The sequence below is a fragment of the Microtus pennsylvanicus genome, chromosome X (assembly GCF_037038515.1).
Source record: "Microtus pennsylvanicus isolate mMicPen1 chromosome X, mMicPen1.hap1, whole genome shotgun sequence".
NCBI lineage: Eukaryota > Metazoa > Chordata > Mammalia > Rodentia > Cricetidae > Microtus > Microtus pennsylvanicus.
In genome coordinates, this window is record NC_134601.1 from 133,626,632 (window position 1) to 133,653,350 (window position 26,719).

At 41.9% G+C, this 26,719-nt stretch overlaps 1 pseudogene; it reads left to right on the plus strand.

Moving 5' to 3' along the window:
- Nucleotides 1-24,591: 24,591 nt before the first annotated feature.
- LOC142840544 (zinc finger and SCAN domain-containing protein 10-like) lies at nt 24,592-26,719 on the plus strand (annotated as a pseudogene).

A 26,719-nucleotide genomic window follows, 5' to 3' on the forward strand; every position in this document is an offset into this window, starting at 1 on the left:
GGCGGGCAGTCAGAGGCTGAAGACATCTAAAGATTCCTTGTGTTTGTAAACAAAACAAAATTCAGCTTAAAAACCTACTTTTGATTCTTTGAGAAATATCTATATGTATAAAGTTTTGGCAAGTAAGCCAAGTAGTCCTGACTCCTGGGGATTTCCTCTCTTCTTCCTTCATCCATGGTGTTTCAGATTCAAATGTCCTGAGGGATGCCTTGTCCATTCCACAGACTGTAGGATGTTCCAGTCAGTTCCTGTGTGTGGCCTTTTCATGGTGAAGACCCAGGCTTAGCCATCTTTTCCTAAGCCCTTGAAGGGGATTATGCATATCTGAACATGGGGTGGTGGGTCGGGGGGTGCTGCATAGTGGAATGTCCAGGTTAACTGGCAATGAGGATCCTTGAGCTTTTATTAGGATTTGTAAGAAACTCTTGAAGTCTGTGGTGTTTTTGTAGCTTGTGTGGAGCCCTTTGCATTTGAGGATCACAGAGCTTGGCAAGACTAAAATTCATGGGATGGCCTACAAACTGGAGGCTAGGCAGATGGTAATGCCACTAGGAGCTGCCTAGAGAACCAGGAAGATCCAACACTGCAGGAGTTCTGCAGGGAGTCTGCACATGCACAGGGTCTTTGTCTCTGGCATTCCTGTGTCATTACACATTCAACTTTACACAATTTAAGCTCTCTACATCCCAGTTTTCCTGGCGTAGGCACAGCTGGCTCTATATCTTTACATCTACATGAGCTTTTCCAGATCCCTGCTCTCTTTGGGTTCTGCACACAACATTTAGAGACCAGAAGTTAAACATGGCATTGTGTTCCCCAGTGACTAGTGCGAAGCCACCAGATCATGCTCAATGCTGATGCCTGAAGGAGACTCGTTCCTTGTCCCCAGACACAGGGGTGTTTTCCTGTGACTTCTTCTGGTGTCCTTAAGCTAGTCTACTCTTGTCAATTGCTGAGGACATCATTACAAAGAACAAGAATGTGGCTTAACGACAGAAGCCTATTTTCTCTTCAAAACTATTTTCTGTGATGGCTCAGAATCTCTGCAGTAATTCCTTGAAATTGCCTCCTGTGTTGGGTAATCCAACCACAAATTCTATACTCCAGGGAGGAAGATGACTTCAGTTTTCAGAGTCACTTCCTTATTTGCATAGAGGTATAAAGCAAGAGTCTATACTCAACCCTGCCTCAGCCTTGCTACTTAGCCACCTCTCTTCTGCACACACTTTCCATAGCTCCATCTTTTGTCTGGGGGCAACATTCCCCCTCTCATTTCCTCACCTCACTCTCCACACTCGGAGGCCTACACTTGGAAAAGAGTTTCACATGTACCCTGAGCCTGGGACTGGATACTAGGCACATCTCTTTCTCCCTCCCCTCTTGTACTCTGGGCATCCTCAATGTTCCTGACATTGTAATGAAATCCCCAACTCCTCTTTTCCTGTGGGAGACAAATTCTGGAGCTCTGGTGAGAGGCCTCACGTATACCAGGGTCTCCAGCTTACATGAACATGAGGGTAAGGAAGTTGAGAGTCCATCTTCTATGGCTCTGTGTAGTCCAATAATACAAAGTTATAATTATTCCCCAATGACTCCACTTGGGGATATTGTTTCAAGAGCACTGGCAATTTCTTTGGTCAGTGCTGGAGGGTGATCCTAGAGCTTCAAATGTGGAAAGGAGGCAATTTAACACAGACGTACACCTCTTTTAACACAGGAGTCTTTCATTTCTCCCAGCACAAAATGGTACACTTTGAAATACAGTCTTCTCTCCTCCTTCCTTCCCTTTTCCAGAGATGACTGCTTCATCTCTATACCTTGCAAAATCTATTGTGGGAAGACTGTTCCATCCCAGTCCTCAAGTCCTTGGTTGTGAAATACCTGATGGTCTGTTTATCATAGCTATGACCCTACTTCTGGATGAGAAGTTTCTGTATTAATGTACATTTTTTGACCAAATATCAAAAGAAGAAACTAAAGTGAGAAAGAATTTATTTTGACTCACTACTGAAGAGAGCATCATCTACTATGGGGGAGGCCTGGAGGCTAGGGCTCTCTCTGTGGTTGTAGGAATTTGTGGCACATTTCAGTTAGCCTATGGAAAGCAGATTGCTTTATCAGGAAATGGATCTAGGCTATAGTCTTAAGCCTAACCCTACGGAACCGTGTCTAACAGCTGGGTCCCTTCTCTAAAGGTTCCACAGCCTTCCAGAAAACACCAGTGGTTGAGACCAAGGTTCTAACACGTGAGTACCCACATTGTTGGGATTCTTTTACTCAACTTCATAATTTGAGGGTTCAACTGTGTTCTTTTTTTGGCATATTTCATTCATTCTTCAGTTTGCAATGCTACCATTCTGGCACCAATTGATGACAAGACTTATGGAGTGCTTGACACAGAGTCAGGCCAGTGGCACAGAGTGCTTGTCCCTCAGTTGGAGCAGGGCTAATAGAGCACTCCACAGATGGTGAAAACAACATATGCTGAGTAGCACAAAATGAGAGCAATGGTGATAGAATGCGGTAAGAGAAATACTAACCAACTTTGCACATTGTAAGAGCCAGGCTTTGGTGGCTGCAGAGATGTCTCAGCAGTGAAAAATACTTGCTGCTTGTCCAGATGACTTGATCTGGGTTCCTGGAGCACACATCTGGAAGCATACAACCACACACAACTCCATCTTTATGGGATCTGTCAACCACTCCAGGCCCCACAGGCAGGTTCTCTCTTCCTCCTCTTCCTTCCTCTCTTCATCCCTCCTTTCCTTCCTCCCTCTCTCCCTCCCTTCCCCTCACTCTTCATGCACAGATATATACATGCACAGACCAACACACATACACATAAATTAAAATTAAGATAAATCTGAAGAAAACAGAGAATCAGGATTGAGAGTGTGCTTAGCACACTGTAATAATAATTCACTGTAGGACAATTTCCTTTTGTTTGTTTTAAAGCTGATATTTAGGATTTCAGCATTGTGCCCATGATTCCGAATGTTCACCATATTCTTTCTTTTCTTTAAAAGCATTTTTCTTTCACGTGACTGAGGTTGGCACAAGGAGACAGAAGGAAAAGAAATGCCAACGAGCCAGGCGGTGTGGGTGTATGCCTTAAATCCCAGCATTTGGGAGGCAGAGGCAGGCAGAGCTCTGGGTTTGAGGCCAGGCTGGTCTACAGAGTGAGTTCCAGGAGAGACAGAGTTACACAGAGAAACCCTGTTTTAGAAAAAAAGGAAACTCTTTCCCCTTCTCTATAAAGTCTGCATACGAGCAGTTAGGACTCCCTGAATCTCTTTGGAGATTCTGTGTTAGAAAAAAAGATCAAAACAACAACAACAACAACAACAACAACAACAACAACAACAAAACAACAACACATCTTGTCTCCTGTGCCCTGAATTCATGAATTTCTTAAAAGTACAAGGTTCTGGACTACCGACCATGTCCAGTTTTACCCTATGAGGTTTATATTGCCTGACAAGATAAGCTAGGTGTGTGTGTGTGATCTCTGTAACACATGGAAAATATCAGTGTCTTCATGTATGGATAGGGTGGAATGTGACTCTGTGTTTAAGATGCCATACAGGACAGTGCACACTCCAACTGAAGGTGGTACATGTTTGCCATTTACTCATCATCTGTAATAATATACATTCTTTATTATTGTTTGAGAATTTTTTGTGACCTGCTCTTCTAGATATTCTTCCAAATGAAATCCTGTCTACTCAGTACTGACCTGAAGAAGAAAGAAGCTGCCTATAACCACAGCCATCTTGACTGAAAGGCTATCCTTTATAATGAATGCATGGAGACCTCGAGTCTCTGATGGGTCAGGTGTTTGTGGGATACTGCAGGCACAGGAAGGATGAAACCACAATGTTCTCATCCATATGTGGAAGGAGAAAAGTTTCCTTTCTTAGAAGGTAGGAGCCAGAGGGTCAAGGACACAAGAAACCCACAGAATCAATTAACCTGGGCTTTTAGGGGCTCACAGAGACTGCCCCAAGAACCAGGGAGCATACATGGGACTGACCTAGGCACTCTGCATGTATGTTACAGTTGTGTAGCTTGGTCCTCTTGTGGGCCTCCTAACAGTGGGAACAGGGTCTGTCTTTGACTCTTTTACTGGCTTTTGGGATCCTACTCCTCATACTGGGATTTTTTTTAGAAGTTTAATCATTTTATTTATTTATTTATTTTGTTGAAAAACATTTCTGCCTCCTCCCTACCTCCCATTTCCCTCCCTCTCCCCCTCCCCCCACTCTTCTCCCCCTCCCCTCACTCCTCTCCCTCTCTCCTCACTCCTCTCCCCCTCCCCCCACTCCATTCTGCCTCCCTCTCAAGTCTGAAGAGCAGTCTGATTCCCTGCCCTGTGGGAAGTCCAATGTCCTCCCCCCTCCATCCAGGTCCAGGAAGGTGAACATCCAAACAGGCTAGGCTCCCACAAAGCCAGTTCCTGAAGTAGGATCGATATCTAGTGCCATAGTCCTTGATGTTAATACATGGAGAAGTACTTAGTCTTGCCGCAACTTGATAGGCCATGTTTTATTGATACTCATGGGAGACTTGCCTTTTCCTGGATGAAGATGGAAAAGGAGGGGATTGGGGAGTGGGAACAGAGGGGGTGGGGGAGGGACTGGGAGGAGAGGAGGGAGGGGATAATGTGACTGGGATGTGAAATAAATAAATTTATAAAAAAGAAGGTAAGAATCAAACACTGGCCACTAGAGGCTTGGCAATGAGGAGTTCATCAAAATTAGATAGAATGATAAGTATCAAATATAGTTGGAGAGGAGGTCTAAGTTCTAGTGTGTACTAAAATCATCTACTACAGCAACACCAACTACTACTACATATGTTCCTAATGTGCTTCTATGTGTGCATGTGCCACCATGTGAATGTCAGAAAAGAAATTTGTGTAGTAGGTTCTCTCCTTCTATCTTTATATGGGTTCAAAGGACCCAACTCAGATAGTTAGGCTAGCTATATAAGAAGCTTTGTGTCTGAGCCATTTCTCTCTTTCCCAAGCAGCACGATTTCACAGTACATTTCAAGTGCCTGCAGTTCAGAAAATGTTATGATGAGTTATGTAGTAAAGCAGGAGAGAAGGAAGGTCTGGTTTCACAGACCAGCAAACAGATGATCTGGAGGATAAGAAGGATCACTTGCTAAAGGATTACCTTGGCTTCACAATCAAAGCCATTCTGGCTTTGTGACGAGATTCTGAGTAAAGACTAAAAAGAGATGGGAATAACACACAGACACGGTACTGGAGAAGTAGCGTGAGAGATCTACATCCAGATTTGAAGGCAGCAGGAAAAGAGAGCCACTGCTCCTGGCTTGGGATTTGAAGCCCTAGAGCCTGCCCTGAGTGACATACTTCCTCCAACAAAGTCACACCTACTCCAAGAAGGTCACATCTCCAAATCCTTCCTAAAAAGTTCCACCAACCCGAGGACCAAATATTCACATATATGAGCCCATGGAGACTGTTCCCATTCAACCCACCACATTCTACTCCCTGACCCTCACAGGTCTGTGCTCATACCATAATTCAAAATTTCTTTAACCCAATTTCAAAAGTGAGGAAATACTGGACCAGTGCAAAACCTGTAGTTACAGATAGTTGTGAGATACCCTACATGAATGCTGGAAACTGAACTAGGGTCATCTGGGAGAGCAGTCAGTGTTCTCAACTCCTCTTGAGGGATCTCTTCATCCTCTTGAACTTTTATTGAAACAAGAAATTATACATGTTCCTGGGAAGATGCTTAAACATCAATCTATGTACATGTATCATTAGGTGTGTCCTCATGATTCTTTCCTTTGAGATATTGTGTGGCTATGATGCCAATATGATAAAAAACCCTAGGATATAGACTTCTGGTCCATGAGTGTTTTATTTTGCTTTTTTTCTTTTTATTAAAAATTTCCACCTCCTCCCATTTCTCTCCCCCTCCCCTGAAGTGCTTTATTTTTGTGTGTGTTTGGTTTGAGCTGATGCAAAGTGGGTGAGATCAAAGGTAGAGAAATCTCTCTGATGGTTTTCAGTGGTTAAGAAAGGGAACATACGGCTCTGGTGTGCTGAAGAGAAGTTGATTTGCTAGGCTGAGTGAACTGTAGGGCTGTCACTGGGCTAATTTATAAAGTATTCGTGAGAAAAGAGCTGAGAAAAGAGAGGGATTAGCCAGTATTTTCCAGAAAGAGATCAAGTGCCCTAATCCATCTGTCCTTTGAGAATTAATCAACCAACCAGAGCAGTCAGTGCCTATGGATGGTTCGGGAAAATGGGTTGGACAATTGAGACAAGTACTTGCCCAGGGTGCCATAGCAGGAAGTAATTCACAAACAAGGTGTAACGGCGTAAACGAATGCAGACAGATTGTAACAATATATATATAGCTTTAATGTCGAAAGAGACTTACAGAACCACCGTTCCAGCGGTGACCAGGAAAGCAGAAGCGACAGCTGGGAGCACGCTTGCCAAATTTATAGGCAGACATTAGCCCGAGGCGAACACGCCCCCCCAAGGGGCGGGACTTATCCCTACAACAAGGCATGCTCCTTGAATGCCCCATCTAAAGTGGCAAATTTGCTCTCCCTGGTGCTGACTGCTCCAGGCTCTGCTGGCCTGTTGAAGTGCGAGTTTCTATGTACGCTCGGCTTCCCCTCATGTCCACGCTGCTGTGTAGGAGCTCCTCTAGAGAGACGGCCTATGTGCTTAAGCTTAGAGTCTCAAGCCCTCCCCAGTCAGCTTTTTCCTTAAGAAGTCTATCCTGGGATCTCTCTGCAGTAACTTTACAACATTTAAGTACTTTGTAAAATAACTATTACAATTAAAAATCACTTCTCTATGTGATTTTTTTCCTCAAGGAAGAATCCAGAAGAGTGTCTCATTCTCTTGAACTGAGGTTACTTGTGATTGGGAGCTATTCCAAATGAGTGTTGGGAACCCAACTCATGACCTCTGCAAAAGCAGTATGGGTTCTTAATCAGTGAGCTATCTCTCTAACCCTGCTTTATTATTTTCAGAAATAAATGTCTTTCTTTTCTTAAAATTAACTTTTAAGTTAGAATCCAAATAGTTTCTTCCCTGCATCTTCTTACACATTCTGAACTCCCATTTGTTCTCTTTTCCTATTGCCTTCCCTTTTACAGCCTTGCAGCCTCCACCTTAGTTCCATTTCCCCCTACTTAGTTCCCCTATTACACATATTCAATTACTCTCTCTATTCTACACCTGCCTTAGGATGTCTTCCTGTCCTTTAATATCCACTTTCATATAGGTTTGGTGGCCTATATAGATAGATGGATGGATGGATGGATATAGATAGATAGATAAATAGATATGTGCATGCATGCATATGTACACAACTCTAACTGATATATAAGATAAATTTAGGTTTAACATATGAAAGGAGACATTCAGTATTTCTCTTTCTCCCTCTGACACTGAACACAGGAATAGACACATGATAGCAATGAACTGATGTTGGCTGTTGCTCACTTGAACCCTAAACCTGGTATAAATAGCTACTGTGCATTTATTCTGTAGCTACCGGCTTTATGCTTTCAGAGAGTCTTTATCTTTTCCTTTAAATGCTGGCAGTAAGTTCCAGAAGTGCTGTTCTGTAGCTCTCTTCTGTAATATTGAGGAGCACCACAAGTTCTTACAGAAAATCTAACATTAACTTTCCGGGAATGTGTGATTTCAAAGAAAGGATGTGTTACAAATTCTATTTATTTTGCAGGTGAGAGACATTTGAAATGCTTCTAGCTTTAGACTTTTATGAACAAGCTGCACTGCATTTCTTTTTGGTACAGGTGCTGGTAAGTACATTTCTTCCTTCCACTTTGTGCAAATGATGTAAGAATGGAGTAGAATGATCAGACTACTGCACAGGAGACGTGTACATTTTCCTTATTTATTTTTCATTTTGTTCTTTTTGGTTTGAGACAGGCTTTTATTTATAGCCCAGACTGATTTAGAACTCATCATGTAGGCCAGGCTGGTCTTACCTTGTAGTGGTCCCTCCTGATGCCTGCTGAGTGCTTGGACTACAGGTGTGTACCGCCATACCAGACCCTTTCACAGTTTCTTTCTATTTATCTTATTTTTAATTTAAAAATGCTTTTGAGACAGGGTTTCTCTATGAAGCTCCGGCTAATCTGCAACTCACTATGTAGATCAGGCTGACCCAAGACTCACAGGACTCTACCTGCCTGTCTCCCTAATGCAGAAATGATAGGTGTGGGCCACAAAACTTGGCCTTTTTCAAAATCTTTTCAGATAGGGTACTCCAGTTCTACCCAGGCCAATCTTGAACTCATATTCGCACTGTCACTGTGTGTACATGTGTATATGCACATGTGTGTGTGTGTGTGCGAGAGAGAGAGAGAGAGAGAGAGAGAGAGAGAGAGAGAGAGAGAGAGACAAAGAGGGAGAGCGAGAGAGGGAGAGAGAGAATGTATGTTCTTCCGAATGTCTAGATGAGAGACTGACTTTGGGTGTTTTTCTCTATTGCTCTCCCTATTATGTTTAGAGGCAGTCTCTCATTGGATCTTGCGCTCAATACTGTCTGGCCTGGCTTGTAGAGAGTTTTGGGGATCAGCCTGTTCAAGCCCCCGCTATATGCTAGGATTAAGATTTGTGCAATCAAGGCAGTTTTCTTTCCATGTGTTTCTTGGAAATCCAAGCAGAGGTCCTCATGCTTGAACAGAAATCATTTTCCCAACTGAACCTATCTCTCTGGTCTTCCTATTACCTATGCATCAACCTTCAAAGCACCTGGGATTAGAACCGCAGTCCCACATTCTGTTTCTGTCTCAACAATTAAAAATTCCTCACAGCAACGACTAAGTGCTCCAGCATCTTAGGTGTGTGTTGACCCTTACTGGGGCGTGTATGAGACTTAATCTAGATTGCCAAAATGAAAAACTCTAGAATCATTTAGGAGATGTGTCCACGCCTATGGGTGGTCATCTCCATTCTATTAGCCTCCAAGCAGGGCTGTGGGGAATTATCTAGATTAGGTTAATGGGTGTTCACAGTATGCCCACTGTGGTCAGCATTCGTGGGATGGGGCCTGGACTGAGTATAAAGGGAGAAAGCCAACTGTATATTCACTATTCCTTCCTTCCTGATACTCTACTAAACAGAAACCAAACAAAACTGTGAGGCAAAACAAGTGCCTGCTTCCTTCAGTTGCTTGTGTTAGTATTTTGTTACACAGACAAGACAGCTAGGACAGCCTGTCACTTAACCTCTCCCAGTTTAATAAAGATGAGCATAACTTCACCAATGACTGATGAAGCTGAGCACATTTCATGTGTTTGCCACGTGAGTATCTTTGATAAGCTCTTAGAGTTTCCTTTTTTCTTTTTCTCTTATTTTTGGTGTTCTGAGGACTGAATTCAGGGTCTCATGCTTGCTTGGAACCTGATCTATCAGTGAACGACACTCTCAGACATTATCGATTTGGTACTTTGTTAGCTGTGGTTTTGATGTCACATCTAAGTAATGTTTGTTTATTCAGGGGCCACAACATTTATTTCCTGTCTTATTTCTGGAATTCTGTACACTTGGGTGCTATACTATTTGACTCAGCTAGAACGTTATTCACTTTTTAATATAGGGAGAAGTGCCCAAGCACATTCTGTTGCTTACTCATCTCCAATTGTTCCAGCACTATTCGCTTCATCATATTGGCTCTGTATCTTTAAAGTTTTTCCTATTTACCCATGTGACAGTTTATGTCTGAGTTGCCTAGTATGTTCTATTTACCTATTTGCTGTTTTTGTTTTCTCTTTTTAAGTGAGATGGTCTCACTGTGCTGCTCTTGTTGACCTTAAATTGTGGGATCAATGAATCCTCCTGCTTTTCCTCCTGAGTAGCTGGGATTCCACTTAGGAACCAGCACACTCAGTGTTCTTCATTTCTGATTTTTAAAGTAACAGTACTGAGACTGCCACCTTAGACCACCCAGCCATCCAGACACCCATGGGAACATGAGGGATTGGGTTGGAGGGGTGGATGGAGGGGGAGAGTAATGAAAGAGATGTTTTGATGGGGGGCATTATGGGGTTAGGGAGAAACTCTGTGCTAGGGAAACTCCCACAAATCCACAAGGATGACCTCAGTTAAGACTCCTAGAAATAGTGCAGAATGTGCCTGAACTGGCCATCTCCTATTATCAGATTGGTAACTATCCCAATTGTCATCAAAGAGCCTTCATCCAGCAACTGATGGAGACAGATGCAGAGAACCACAGCCAAACATTGGACAGAGCTCAGAGAATCCTGCTGAAGAGAGGGAGGAAGGATTGTATAAGACAGGAGGGTCAAGGTCATCAAAAGAGAACCCACAGAAATAACTACCCTGGGCTCTCAGGAGTTCACAGACTCTGGACTGACAGCTAGGGAGTCTGCATGGGACCCACCTAGGCCCTCTGCACATGTGTGACAGTTGTGTAGCTTGATCTGTTTGTGGGATTCCTCGGGGTGGAAGCAGGACCTGTTCCTACACATAGGCTAGCATCCAGGAACCTATTCCTCATACTGGATTGTCTTGCCTAGCTTTAATGCAAGGGGAGGGAGGAGCTTAGTCTTATCTCAACTTGATGTGCCATTGGAGGCCTGCCCCTTTATGAACAGAAACAGGAGGAGTACAGGGGGTGGGAGATGGGGATGTTGGGGGAGGAAATGGGAGGAGAGGTGGGATTGAATATTGTGGTTGGGATGTAAAATAAATGAAAAAAAAATAATAATAAAAAATAAAGAGTTCTATGTAGTGCTGCCTGGCCTGAAACTTGCTATGCAAATCAGGCTGGCCTCAAACTGGCGGAGACACTCTTGCACCAGTATATGTCACTGCTGCATACTACAAGTGTTGACTACCACACGTGGTCTCTGATTTTTTTTTAACCAGAACCATGAGGTGTCAAAACCTGAAGCATTAGAATGATATGAGTCATAGGATTTTTTCTTCCAAGCTTGTGCTTCTGTTTCCAGTGTTGTTTGGTTATTCGACATGCTTTGTATTTGAATATGAATTTTACAGTTGACTTTTCAGTCTCCGCCAAACATTTTAATAGTATTCTCATTGAATCAGTGGATTAATTTGGGCAAAGTTGGCATTTTAAAAATGTCGATTGTGTCCACATATCTTTGAACACCTGGTCGTTGGCAAGGAAGCAAAAAAGATGAAACAGAAAAAAGAAAGCATATTTAACAAGTGGTGCTGGCATAACTGGACGTCAACATGTAGAAGAATGAAAATAGACCCATATCTATCACCATGCACAAAACTCAAGTCCAAATGGATCAAAGACCTCAACATAAAGCCAGCCACAATGAACCTCATAGAAGAGAAAGTGGGAAGTACACTTGAATGCATTGGCACAGGGAACCACTTCCTAAATAGAACCCCAGCAGCACAGACACTGATAGAAACTATTAATAAATGGGACCTCCTGAAACTGAAAAGCTTCTGTAAAGCAAAGGACACAGTCAACAAGACAAAATGACAGACTACGGAATGGGAAAAGATCTTCACTAACCCCACATCAGACAGAGGTCTGATCTCCAAAATTTGCAAAGAACTCAAGAAACTGGACACCAAAAGATCACATAATGCAATAAAAAATTGGAGTACAGACCTAAACAGAGAACTCTCAACAGAGGAATCTAAAATGGCTGAAAGACACTTAAGGAAATGTTCAACATCCTTAGTCATCAGAGAAATGCAAATCAAAACAACTCTGAAATTCCATCTTATACCTGTAACAATGGCCAAGATCAAAAACACTGATGACAACTTATGCTGGAGAGGTTGTGGAGAAAAGGGAACACTTCTGCTGGTGGGAATGCAAGCTGGTACAGCCCCTTTGGATGTCAGTGTGTCGATTTCTCAGAAAATTAGTAAACAACCTTCCTTAAGACCCAGTAATACCACTTTTGGGTATATATCCAAAGGATGCTCAATTGTGCCACAAGGACATGTGCTCAACTATGTTCATAGCAGCTTTGTTTGTCATAGCCAGAACTTGGAAACAACCTAAATCCCCCTCACCCAAAGAATGGATAGGGAAAATTTGGTACATTTACACAATGTAGTACTACACAGCAGAAAAAAATAATGACATCTTGAATTTTGCAGGAAAATGGATGGAGCTAGAAAACATTATTTTGAGTGAGGTAACCCAGACACAGAAAGACAATTATCACATGTATTCACTCATAGGTGGTTTAAAAACATAAAAAGAAAACCAGCCTACAAAACACAATCCCAGAGAACTTAGACAACAATGCGGACCCTAAGAGAGACATATATAGATCTAATCTACATGGGAAGTAGAAAGTAGAAAAAGACAAGATCTCCTGAGTAAATTGGGAGCATGAGGACCTTGCGGGAGGGTTGGAGTGGGAAGGGGAGAGGCAGGGAGGGGAGCAGAGAAAAATGTAGAGCTCAATAAATATCAATAAAAAAGAAAAAAATGTTGATGTGCTGATTTCAGAACAAAGTCTATCTCTCCATTTTCTTAATCTCACTTGATTTTTCTTCTACAATATTGTGACTTTCATTGTAAATGTCGTTTGTATTCTTTGCTAAATATGTTTTGTGTATATCATTTTTGTGTTATTTTAATATAGTATTGAGTTCAACATCAATCCTCTGTTCCAAGCAATGCAAGGATCAATAACTGGGGAGTTTAAAAAAAGCTAATTTCAAGGCCACTGGGAGAAGCTTTAGCAGCACAGTGGGCTGCAGTGACAGCAGTGGCCTCCAGAAACTATCTAAAATTAGATTAACCTGTGTCTTATCGGATCACTATGGCTTAAAGTTAGAATCAACAACAACACTAATTACAGCATTCCTACAAACTTATGGAAACTGAACTCAACTGAATCACCACTGGGTCAAGGAAAAAATAGAAAGAAATTAAAGACTTCCTAAAATTCAATGAAAATGACCACACAACACACCCAAGTTTATGAGACACAATGAAAGCAGCGCTAAGAGGAAAGTTCGTAGCATTAAATGTCCACATAAAGAAGCTAGAAAAATCCTACACTAGTGAGTTAACAGAACACCTAAAAGCTCTAAAACAAAAAGAAGCAAAATCACCTAGGAGGACTAGATGGCAGGAAAAAATCAAACTGAGAGCTGAAATCAACAAAATAGAAACAAAGAAAACAATACAAAGAGTCAACGAGACAAAGAGTTGGATCTTGGAGAAAATCAGCAAAATAGACAAACCTTAATCTAAACTAACCAAAAGGCAGAGAGAAAATATCCAAATTAACAAAAACAGAAATGAAAGGGGGGAAATAACAGACATGGGGGAAATCCATAGAATCCTCAAGTCATACTTCAAAAACCTGTACTCCACAAAATTGGAAAACTTAAAGGAAATGGACAATTTTCTGGATAAGGATCACATACCAAAATTAAACCAGATAAGCATATTAAATGACCTATAATTGCTATGGAAATAGAAATAACCATCAACCCCCCCCAAAAAATCTACTTCAGAATCAGATAGTTTCAGCACAGAATTCTATAAGATTTTCAAAGAAGAATTAATACCAATAGTCCTCAAATTGTTCCACACAATAGAAACAGAAGGAACATTGCCAAACTCTTATAACGAGGCATCAGTTATCCTGATTCCCAAACCACACAAAGACACAGCTAAAAAGAGAATTAGAGACCAATCTCCCTCATAAACTTTGATGCAAAAATATTTAATAAAATACTAGCAAACTGAATCCAAGAACACATCAGAAAAATCATCCACCATGACTAAGTAGGATTCATACCAGAGATACAGGGATGGTTTAACATATAAAAATCTGTCAATATAATCCACCATATAAACAAACTGAAAGAAAAAGACCACATGATCATTTAATTAGATGCTGAAAAAGCCTTTGACAAAATTCAACACCCCTTCATGAGGGGTCTTGGAGAAAGCAGGGATACACAGAATATACCTAAACATAATAAAGGCATTAAAAACAAGCCAACAGCCAATATCAAACTAAATGGAGAGAAACTCAAAGTGATCCCACTGAAATCAGGAATAAGACAAGGCTGTCCATTCTCTCCATAGCTATTCAACATAATACTAGAGGTTCTAGCTAGAGCAATAAGAGATAATAACAAAAGGAGATCAAGGGGATACAAATTGGAAAGGAAGAAGTTAAACTCTTACTATTTGCTGATGATATTATAGTTTACATAAGCAACCCCCAAAATTCTACCAGGGAATTCCTACAACTGATAAACACCTTTAGTATTGTATCAGGATACAAGATCAACTAAAAAAATTAAGTAGCCCTCCTATATACAGATGATAAATGGAATGAAAAAGAAATCAGAGAAACATCACTCTTTACAATAGCCATCGATAACATAAAATATCTTGGGTTAACTCTAACCAAACAAGTAAAGGACTTGTAGGACAAGAACTTTAAATCTTTGAAGATTGAAATCAAAGAGGAAATCAGAAAATGGAAAGATTTCCCATGCTCTTGGATAGGTAGAATTAACACAGTAAAAATGGCAGGCAATCTTACCAAAAGCAATATACAGATCCAATGCAATATCCATTAAAATCCCAGCAAAATTTTTCACAGAGCTTGAAAGAACAATACTCAACTTCATATGGAAAAACAAAAAATCCAGGATAGCAAAAAAAAATCCTATACAATAAAGGAACTTCTGGAGATACCACCATCCCTGACTTCAAACTCTACTATAGCGCCACAGTGTAAACTGAGACTGCTCTTTTGTTTCCTGGCTGCTCAGACTGGAATAATCACACAGAAACTATATTTACAACACTGTTGGGCTAACAGATTAGGTGTATCCCTAGCTAGTTCTTACATCTTAAATTAACCCATTTCTATCAATCTATGTATCACCACGAGGTTGTGGCATACCAGTAAGTTTCCAGTATCCTTCTTTGGCAGCTACATGGCATCTCCTTAACTCCATCTACTCTCTCTCTCTATCTCTTCCAGCCTGGCTATATTCTGCCCTGTCATAGTCCAAAGTAGCTTTATTCATTAACCAATAAAAGCAACACATATACAGAAGGACGTCCCACATCAGCTACAGTAATCAAAACACCTTGGTATTATTGGCATAAAAACAAACAGGAGGACCAATGGAATAGAACCAAAGACCTGGATATCAATCCACACACTAGAGCTACAGTATTGAAAACAGCTTGGTATTGGTATAATAACAGAGAAGTCGACCAATGGAATCGTATAGAAGACCCAGATTTTAACCCACAAACCTATGAACACCTCATTTTCGATAAAGGAGCTAAAAGTATACAATGGAAGAAAGAAAGCATCTTCAACAAATGGTGCTGGCACAACTGGATGTCAACCTGTAGAAGAATGAAAATTGACCCATATCTATCTCCATGCACAAAACTCAAGTCCAAATGGATCAAAGACCTCAATATCAGTCCAAGCACACTGAACCTGATAGAAGAGAAATTGGGAGGTACCCTACAACAGATGGGCGCAGGCGATCGCTTCCTAGGTATAACCCCAGCAGCACAGACATTAAGGGCAACATTGAATAAATGGGACCTACTGAAACTGAGAAGCTTCTGTAAAGCAAAGGACACTGTCACTAAGACAAAAAGGCAACCCACTGACTGGGAGAAGATCTTCACCAACCCAGCAACAGACAAAGGTCTGATCTCCAAAATATATAAAGAACTCAAGAAACTAGACTTTAAAATGCTAATTAACCCAATTAAAAAATGGGGCACTAAACTGAACAGAGAATTCTCACCAGAAGTTCAAATGGCCAAAAGACACTTAAGGTCATGCTCAACCTCCTTAGCAATCAGGGAAATGCAAATCAAAACAACTTTGAGATATCATCTTACACCTGTCAGATTGGCTAAAATCAAAAACACCAATGATAGCCTCTGCTGGAGAGGTTGTGGAGGAAGGGGTTCCCTCATCCATTGCTGGTGGGAATGCAATCTTGTGCAACCACTTTGGAAAGCAGTGTTTCGGTTTCTCAGGAAATTCGGGATCAACCTACCCTTGGACCCAGCAATACCACTCTTGGGAATATACCCAAGAGATGCCCGATCATATGACAAGGGCATTTGTTCAACTATGTTCATAGCAGTGTTATTTGTAATAGCCAGAACCTGGAAACAACCTAGATGCCCTTCAATGGAAGAATGGATGAAGAAAGTGTGGAATATATACACATTAGAGTACTACTCAGCGCTAAAAAACAATGACTTCTCAAATTTTGCATGCAAATGGATGGAAATAGAAAATACTATCCTGAGTGAGGTAACCCAGACCCAAAAAGATGAACATGGGATGTACTCACTCATAATTGGTTTCTAGCCTTAAATAAAGGTCAGTGAGTCTATAATTGGATATCCTAAAGAAGCTAAATAAGAAGGTGAATCCACACACTTATGAACATCCGGTTTTTGACAAAGAAGCTAAAATTATACAATGAACAAAGAAAAGCATCTTCAACAAATGGTGCTAGCATGACTGGATGTCAACATGTAGAAGAATGCAAATAGATCCATATCTATGCCCATACACAAAACTTAAGTCCAAATGGATCAAAGACCTCAGTACAAAACCAACCACACTGAACCTCATAGAAGGGAAAGTAAGAAGTAGCCTTGAATGCCTTGGCATAGGAGACCACTTCCTAAATATAACTCTAGTAGCACAGACACTGAGAACAACAATTAATAAATGAGACCTCCTGAAACAGAAGCTTCTGTAAAACAAAGGACATGGTCACAATACAAAATGGCAACCTACAGAGTGGGAAAAAATTTTCACCAACACCACATTGGAGAAAGGTCTGATCTCCAAAATATACAAAGAACTCAAGAAGTTTGACATCAAAAGAACAAACAATACAATAAAAAATGGGGTACAGATCTAAACAGAGAACTCTCAAATGGCCAAAAGACACTGAAGGAAATGTTCAACTTCCTTAGCCATCAGAAAAATGCAAATCAATACAACTCTGAGATTCCATGTTACACCTATCAGAATGACCACTATAAAAAACACTGATGACAATTTATGCTGGAGAGGGTGTGGAGTAAGGGAAACACTTGCTGGTGGGAGTGCAAACTTGCACCGTGACTTTGGAAATCAGTTTGGTGGTTTCTCAGAAAATTTGGAATCAATCTGTCTCAAGACCCAGCAATACTACTCTGGGGCATATACACAAAGGATACAGCACTCATACCCCAAGGACATGTGGTTAACTATGTTCATAGCAGCATTATTTGTAATAGCCAGAACCTGGAAACAACCTAGTTTTCCCTCAACCAAAGAATGGATAAGGAAAATGTGGTACATTTACACAATGGAGTACCACTCAATGGTAAAAACATTAATTATATTTTGAAATTTGCAGGCAAATGGACAGAACTAGCAAAAACTATACTAGCGAGGTAACCAAGACCCAGAAAGACAAATACAATATGTACTCAGTCATAAGTACATATTAGACATAAAGGATAACTACTTACAGTCCACAACCCCAGAGAATCTAGACAACAAAGAAGACCCATACATAGATTCACCCAGGAAGGAGAAAGAGGCAAGATCTCCCGAGTAAACTGAAATGTGGGGGGCAGGGGGAGGATGGAGGGGGAGAGAGGATAAAGGAAGGGGTGTGGGATAAATGTATAGCTCAACAAAAACAATTAAAAACCCTAAATATAAAACTTAAAAAATAATCTCATCAAAATTTCTATGTAGATGATCATTCCACATTTGACATTGGTATTACTTTTTCAGTTTTAGGGATCTGTTCAAGGGTCTCTCCCATGATGAATAAATGCTCTACCAGTGAGAAACAAATTCAATACCATAGTATAATTTTTAATGTTTTCATTATGGTATTTTAGTATATGCATGTAATGTATTTTGATTATAATCACTTCACACTATGCTCATGAGTGCCCTTCACTCCCCAAGGATCCATAGGCAGTTAATCTTCTATGAAGAAGGGTGTGGCATTTACTTTAGGGGGACTAGCTACTAGTAAGGTACCTATTCTTCTGCGAAATAACCCATATATCCATGCTCCTTGAGAAAACCATAATAAAACTAATGGCTTGACAAAATAAAAGGAAATGAAAATCAAAGAGGTATTATTTGGGAAGAGTAAGGGAGTAAGCAGGAGTGTGAGATGGGAACAAGAGAACATAATGTGAGACAATTACAATCAAAGCACATTGTGTGCATATATTAGACTATCACAATGAAAATATTTTTAAAAATAATAAGACAACTACCTCCAAAAAATCATGCGAGAATATTGGGTTTGTGGGCTCACTGGTAGAATATTTACAGGCCCTTAAAGTCTATTGATCTTTCTTTCTCCCTACCCTCTTCATTTCTCTTTTCCTTATCTCTCTTGTATTGAACCACACTTCAAGTCAATTTCACTCTCCAGGAAACTGCAGGTTGCTGTAGTGGACTGAATGAGTGAGCCTCATAGCCTGACCTATTTGACTACTTGGTTCCAGTTGGTGGAACTATTGGGGAAGAATTAGTAGCTGTGACCTTGTCAGAGGAGGTTTGTCACTGGAGTGGAGGCAGACTAACGTTTTATGCAATTCCCAGTGCTTTCTTTCCCTCATGGTTGTGGAACACAGTGTGAGTGCTCAGCTCTTCCTTCACTCCGCCATCACAGACTCTAACCCTCTACCTGGAATCCAAATTCAACACTTTCTTTTAGAAGTTGTCTTGGCCATGGTGTTTTATCAAAGCAACAGGAAAGTAATTGAGACAGAATTTGGTACCAAGGGCTGGGCTATTGCTGTGACAGGCCTGACTATGCTGTTTTCTTGAAAAATGTGGAAGACTTGGTTGACTTTAATTAGGAAAGTAGTAGAATGATGTAGAGAAGCTTAATGAGCTATCCTGGTAGTTGGGATACAGAATGGTAAAAACCATGTGGACTGTGGAGGTTTTAGAGGGAACTAACACTAGTAACTCAGCTAGACAGAATTTTGTGATATATTGGCTCTCTATTGCCCTTGTCCTAAGAAGTTGCCTGAGGCTAAATTGAAAAGTAATGGACTAATTTCTTTGGTAGAGAAGATTTTAACACAGCCTAACTTTGACTCTACCACCTGGTTAGCAATCATGGTTGTGCAGGTCTACAAAGAAAGAGAAAATGTGGAACAAAAAGAAATACAAAATGGAGTTTGAAGTAAAAAGGAATACCAGCCAAGGCCTGTGCTGAATGAGAAATTAGTGAGAAGCTTGATCTCATTAGGAAAAAAGGAATACAGTGCCAGGGCAGGGTGCCCTCAAAGCAAGACCCCAACCAGCTAAGCTTTCAACTTGTGGAAACAAGGAATTTCCTGGCCCCTAAAATGTAACACCAATCAAACCTCCTAGGAATATGATTCCAGGGGGCCGGGGTTCACTCCAGGTGAGTAGTCAAACTTAGCAATGCTGTCTATGTGCTTCTGGCTTTAGAATAATGAAGGATACATGGATAAAACAGTTCTTGAAATAGTCTTCCATGGTTAAGGAAAGTAGGGAGCCTAGGAGTATGGCAGGGGAGTCCCATAATGGAGGCCCCGAGAGGCCATTGTGTGAAACAGATGTTAGAGGGACCAGAAGAGTAGGCTAGCTCAGACAGGGCGTGGAACAAGACCAAGGAAGAGAAGAATCATGCAGGCATTAAATCTGGAAAAACGGATCCATCTAAGCCATTTGATATCAGACATGGAGCTACAGGATTTGGAGTTTGCCCTGTAGGGCATTGGTCTTGCTTTGGTCAGTATTTCCTTACTATTCTCTCATTCCTCACTTTTGGAACAGTAATGTATATTATGTGCCACTGTGTGGTAGAAGTATATACTTTGTACTTTGCCCTTTTATTTTTCATGAGGTTACAATTAAGAGATTGCCTTTATATTGCTATTGCCCTTAGTTGCCTCCAGCCCTAGAGGTGGAAGGTAAGACCCTATTGTTGAAGACATCATGCATTTCAGATGCAAGGCACAATGGGTCCTGAACTGGAACTTATCTGAAAGCCTCCTCTGTGAGGACTAGCTTTCATGATATCAGAAGGCGCCAATGCAAGCTTCCACAGGAAGGAAGCAAGCAAGAATCCCATTTAGCTATGATGCCAATGAACCACAACAATGATTGACCATCATGACACAATAACCCTAAGGATGTAGAAGTGACACATTTACCTTGGTTTAACCAATAGCTCTTTAATTGGACTTAACATCCAGTCAATAACAGGGAAATCATGCCTGGTAATAGAAATTTTTGAACTACCCAAGGCTAATGAAGTCATGGATCTCAGAAAACACATGACCACCACTTTACTATACCAATACAATCCCTAACTACATTCTAAATATTTGTCCTTATATCTACATGTTAAGTGTAGTTCTCAGCCCTCATCAAGGAAACTTCTCTTTGCAAAAGATAGAGACTGGCACAGAAAAACAACCAATCTATATAAATGCAGATTTGTGGAGCCCAGGTTCAAGGATACATCTATAAAATAACTCCTGAAGCAAAGGCTCAGGGGATATATGGAAGAGCAGGCAGAAAGAGTGTAAGAGCTAGAGGAACAGGGAATTGGATGTGAGACAGTGCTTCCAAGTAATGTCAGAAACAATACCCGTAAAATATCACCAACATGACTGCCTACATATGATCTGAGCAAAGAAAAAAATCCAATAGATATGTAAATCTGAATAGGGAAAAGGCCACAAGGTCTTAACCTTACACAAAGAACTACAAGCAATAAAACAAACAACCAAGCTAAGGTATATTGAGAGCAGAGAAAATAGTCTTCCCCATGGAAGAGTATACTAATATTTTTTATCCAATACCAAATGATCATCCCTGAAAACATACATAAAAGTAACATTATATAGATTGAACTGGTTAAATGTACATATTTAAGAATATATACATGTATAAATACATAAATATAACAACAGTCAATGAAAAAAGAGGCCATAAATTTGAAAGAAAGCAAGGAGGGTATGTGGGAGGGTTTGTGGGGAGGAAAAGGAAGGGCTAAATGAGGTTAATAATTTAATAATCTCAAAAAATAGAATTAATTTTTAAAAAAGTGGTTGCCTTGGGTCTCAGAAGAGCCTTTGGATATTGGATTTCTAACGAGTATTGAGACTTTGATAGACTATGGAGACTTTTGAAGTTGGACTAAATGCATTTTGCATTATGATATGGCCAGGAGCCTATAGATGCCATGCAGTGTAATGTGTATGTGGAGGTTTGAATAAGAATGGCCCCCATAATCTCTTACATTTGAATATTTGGTCTTCAGTTAGTGGAACTGTTTGGGAAAGATTAGGAGATCAGGAGGTATTGTCTTCTTGGAGAAGGTGTGTTTTGGCTCTGAGGCTCCAAAAAAACCTCCTACCATTTCTTTTGGTTAAGGACACACAAAAATGTTGAGCAGAGTAAACGTTCCTACTGTGTCCATGGGACTAGTCAACTCCCGAAGCCCTACAGGAAAAGTTCAAGTAGGCTTTAAGACATCAACTTCAGAGCCAGCATCCCACTATCACTGTGACAAAATACCTAAGAAAAATTAAGATGAGAAAAGATTCTGGTTTATAATTGCAGAGGTTTCATTTTGTCGTCCCTTGGCCATGTCCCTTTGAGCCTGAGATGAGGAAGAACCTCATGTTAGGAACATATCATGAGGTAAATTTTCTGGAGGCCAGAAAGAAGGGAAGGAGGGAGGGAGGGAGGGAGAGAGAGAGAGAGAAAGGGAGAGAGAGAGAGAGAGAGAGAGAGAGAGAGAGAGAGAGAGAGAGGAGACAGCTGGAGATAGATAGCCTGTCATGGTGTAGATCAGGAATGTCCTTTAAAGACTCATGCTTTGAAGGCTTTGTACCCAGCCTGTGACATTGCTGAGATGACTAATGACTAATTAAAGGGTTAACTTCATCATTACATTAATTATTATAAGGTCACAAATGAATGGGTTATTTGGAGGTCCCTACCTGGTTGGAAGATGTAGGTCATTCAGGACATGTTCTTATAAAGTCTTGATTTCTGTCTCTCACTCTCTCTTCCTTTTCTCTTTTCCACCCCCTTTCCCTCCTACTGAGCCACACCTCTGTGTGTATACATATATATATATGTATATTTTCATTCCATATATACATACATACATATGACTAAATGGAGTCACCACATAAAAGGAGAGATGATGTCCCAACTAGCTATCCCATATTATCAAGTAAAGTCCCCAGTGCTAGGAACAGGTTATATCTTGTTGAATCTTTGGTCAAGGGAGCCCCATGAAACCTCACAGATACAACAGCCTATTGCCATGGTTCTTGGTTATTTCCTTCACAACATGATGGTAAGATTCGACTAGAAGACAACTTTTATGATAGAGAAGTCGAGTTGGCTAACTAGAAGCTTTACCCCTACTGACTAGCATTTGTGGTGCTGGAAGGTGCTCTGTATGCTATTGGAGGAGAAAGGTGATCCCCATTATTGTCCAGCTACAAACCATGTGCCCTACAACAATGACCTGCATACAAGATATATTGATGCAATAAGGGTCCAAATGTTATGGGAGTAACCGGCCACTTTTTGAATAGATTTAGGGCTCACTCCCTGAGATGGAATCCATATTTGACACTGCTAAAGTGGTCAAAAATCTGAGGGTAGATATGTCACTGGCCTAGGGAAAAACCTAAAGAAACTAGCAATAAAATGACTCCTAGTGTCACACCACTATACCATAGATAAGTGTCCCACTCACAGCTCTTCAGACACTTCTTAGAGTAGAGGGGAATGAACACAGAGAGCTACAACTGGAAAATGTGCGGAGAGTGAGCCACTCTGGAGCACCCAATTCTAAGTGGCATGTCTTCCCCAGGGCCATCTCCCAAAGCTCATGGATCTATGCAGAAGAGGAGGTGGAAAATTTAAGAGTCAGAGGTGATGAATGAGTCCAAGCAAACAGTGTCTTCTAGACCTAACAGAATTGATGCACATATGTGCTCACAGAGACTGAGCGAGAACACACAAGACCTGCACAGGCCCAAGTCAGAAGGGATCTCAGCACGGAGAGGAAAAAGTGGACAACCGAACCAACCAAACCAAAAAGCTACTTGTAATTGGTATCTGCTGACAAAAGGAAAGTCAGTTTTCTCGGATGGACTGTCACTGGGCATATCAAGCACAGTCCAGGGCATACTGTGAAGTAAGGAGTTGGCCAACACAAAATGAACTCTATGGGATTTTTCTTTTGAGGAATGTTTCATTTTGTTTAGGCATTTTCATCTTACTGTTTTCTTATTTAATTTTCATGTTTGTGTTCTTGTGGTTAGAGAGAGAGAGAGAGAGAGAGAGAGAGAGAGAGAGAGAGAGAGATTGTCCTTAGTTGCCTGTAGTTGAGGTCTCCTGAACTCTCCCCTTCCACATTACCATGTCCATTGGTATCTGTCTTGCTCAGGTCATGTTTAGATAGTCATGGTGGTGAGAGTTCATAGGTGTAGCTTCTAACTTTTCTAGGAGGCACAATATCACAGTAAACTCCCTGTTACTCTGGTTCTTATAATCTTTCTGTTCCCTATTCCTTAATGCTCCCTAAGCGTTAGGTGCAGGAGTTGTTCTGTGACTGTAGGCGGGACTAGGCTCCACTACTCTGCACTTTCATTGGTTGTGGTTTTCTGTAATAATGGTCTCCTATTGTAAAAAGAAGTTACCTTGATTGGGGGGTGAGGATCACACTCATCTGTGGGTATAAGGACAAATATTAAGAATGTAGTTAGGGTTTATGCTGGTTTAATAAAGCTGTTATATAGGTTCTCTTCTGAGATCCATGATGATATTAGGCCTGAATAGCTGGCTACGTTTCCAGTACCAGACACTACCATCTCTTTTTTTTTAAAAAAATATTTCTTGCTATCTACCGAGTTTGTTTTGTTTTTCCAAATTCTTGTGTTACATCAATAAGTAATTTATTTGTACTGCTTTTGTTTTTGTAGGCACTTAGATCTATTAACTTCCCTCTTAAAATGCCTTGATTGTTCCTCAAAGGTTTTGTTGTGGTATTTTTGTTTCATTTAGCTCCAGAATATTTTGATTCCTTCTTTGATCCATTTATCATTTAATAATTAGTTGTTTAATCTCCAGATTTTATACATTTAGTGGGGTTTTGTTTGCTGTTGAGTTTATTGCATAATGGTTGGGTAGGATACATGGAGTTATTTCATTTTTTCTGTATTTATTAATGCTTCTGTTCTAGCATTTTTTCTATATTGGAGACACTTCCATGTGCTGCTGAATGTATATATGTATATTCTTGGTATTTGGGTTGAATGTTCTATAGATCTCTTAGGTCCATTTGATATGAGGTCATTTAATTCTGAAGTTTCTCTTTGTTTTTCTGTCCAGATGTCTTATATATAGAAGAAATTGGAGTGATGAAATTGCCTACAATTATTGGGTTCATGTTAACCTGGGTCTTTAATTCTGTTAATATGCTTTTATGAAATTGAGTGCACCAGAGTTTAATGCATGTGTTTAGCATTGCAGTCGGGGCACGTGCTGAGCCATCTGCAGAGCCAGCCACTCAGGGATGGAGAGGAGGTGGCGCAGCTGCTGGAGGGCGTGCCCGAAGACTCCAGCTACATGGGGCCACTGGATTTTAGCTTCAGTGCTGGCAAGAATGCTCCTGCAGACATCATCTCATAGCCCTTCCCAGCTCCCCAGTCAAAGCCCTAAAAGGGAGCTGCCTTTGGAAAAGACTTCAGGCCTTCCCCCATTGAAAGAATTACCCCCATCTCAGCCAGTTCCCACCAGGCCTGCTGGACCTGAGGAGTGGAGACTTGCACCAAGTTGAAATTGGCCAGTGAGTCCAGAGCCCCAGGGGTATGCTCCAGGACCCACAAGAAAGCCATGCTTCTTAGGGCCCCTCAAGGTCTGAGGAGGATTCCAGAGACCAAGAGCTGGCAGCTGTGTTGGAGTCCCTTAGCTTTGAGGACACCTCGGAAAAGAAAGCCTGGCCTGGAAACCCTCTTGGACTTAAGAGCAGAATGCCTGACAAGGAGGAACTTAAAGCTGAAGAACCTAAATCAACTATCTGGCCTGTCATCATTTTATCCGAGTCTCAGGCAGAGGGCCCTGGAGTCACAGTAGAGCCTCCGTCCCAGACAACAGAGCAGGAGGCAAGCGGTACTGGTGGGGGAGGGACCCCTGCTGACAGCAGTGAAGTTGTGGAGGTCAGAGTAGGCGTCCCAGAGTCCGAGACAGAGTCGTAGTTTATATGCACGGAGTATGGAGTCACCTTCCTGCAGCTGTCCGGCCTACAGGCCCACCAGCTACAGGCCCACCCGGGCTCTCAATCTCAGCCAAGCTCTCTTTCCTTCCGATGTCTGTGGTGTGGAAAGACTTTTGGGCGCAGCTCCATCCTCAAGCTGCACGTGCGCATACACACAGATGAGAGACCCCATGCCTGTCACCTCTGCAGTCACCGCTTCTGCCAGAGCTCACACCTGGCAAAGCGCTTGCTAACGCCTTCCTTCTGAACCTGCCTTCCGATGTGCTGAGTGTGACCAGGGCTTCCAGCGTCGCTCCAACCTCATGAAGCACCTGCTGGCACATGCCCAAGAACAAAATCCCACACCAGACCCAGAAGACAAGACAAAAGTGTCAGAGAAGGCGGTTGTCCTCTTTTCCCACTGCGGGCAGACCTTCCAACCGCACTCTAGCTTAAAGCATCACCTACGGATTCATGCAAAGGGCAAGGATCGTCAGTCCTCGGAAGACCCTGGCAGCCCTAGCTCTCGCCAGGAGAGCAAGCCCTATGTGTGTAGTGATGGTGGCAAGGCTTTCCGACGAAGTGAGCACCTGATGAGCTACAAGCGAGCCCATACTGGCGAACAACCCTTTTCCTGCCAGGCCTGTAGCCGCTGCTTTACCCAAAGTTCCCAGCTGATCAGCCGCCAGCAGGTGCACACAGGTGAGAAGCCTCACGCTTGTCCCCAGTGCAACAAACGCTTTGTGAGATGTGCGAGCCTTGCCCGCCATCTGTTGACCCACGGTGGCCTCTGGCCTTACCACTGTGCCCATTGTGGCAAAAGCTTTAGCCAAATACAAGACCTGACTTGCCACCTGCTCAGCCACACAGGAGAGAAGCCCTGCTGATGCAGCGAGTGGAGAGAGGTTCAGCTAGAGTGCCTACCTGGCACTCCACCAACGCATCCACACGGGGGGAGAAGCCCCACGCCTGTGACACCTGTGGTCACTGCTTCTGCAACAGCTCCAACTTGGCCCATCACCGCCGCAACCACACTGGCGAAGGGCCCTACAGCTGCCCAACCTGAGGCCGCAGTTTCTGGCGCAATGCGTACCTGCAGCGCCACCTGATCACACACACCACATCCAGGCGAGAGATGGAAGACCCCCAGGAATGCCTGGAGTGTGGCAAGAGCTTTAGTCGCAGCAGCAACTTGCTGCGCCATCTGATGGGTCACACAGGCGTAAGGCCTTACTCCTGTGCACTGTGTGGCTGTGGCTTCAGCTGCAATTCGCACCTACTGCGCCACCTGCGAACCCACGCCAGGGAGACGCTGTACCAGCTTCACCCATGCTCCAGCAGCCTTGTTCTCTATGAACCTCCCTGCATGAGTAAGAGTCCCTGTGA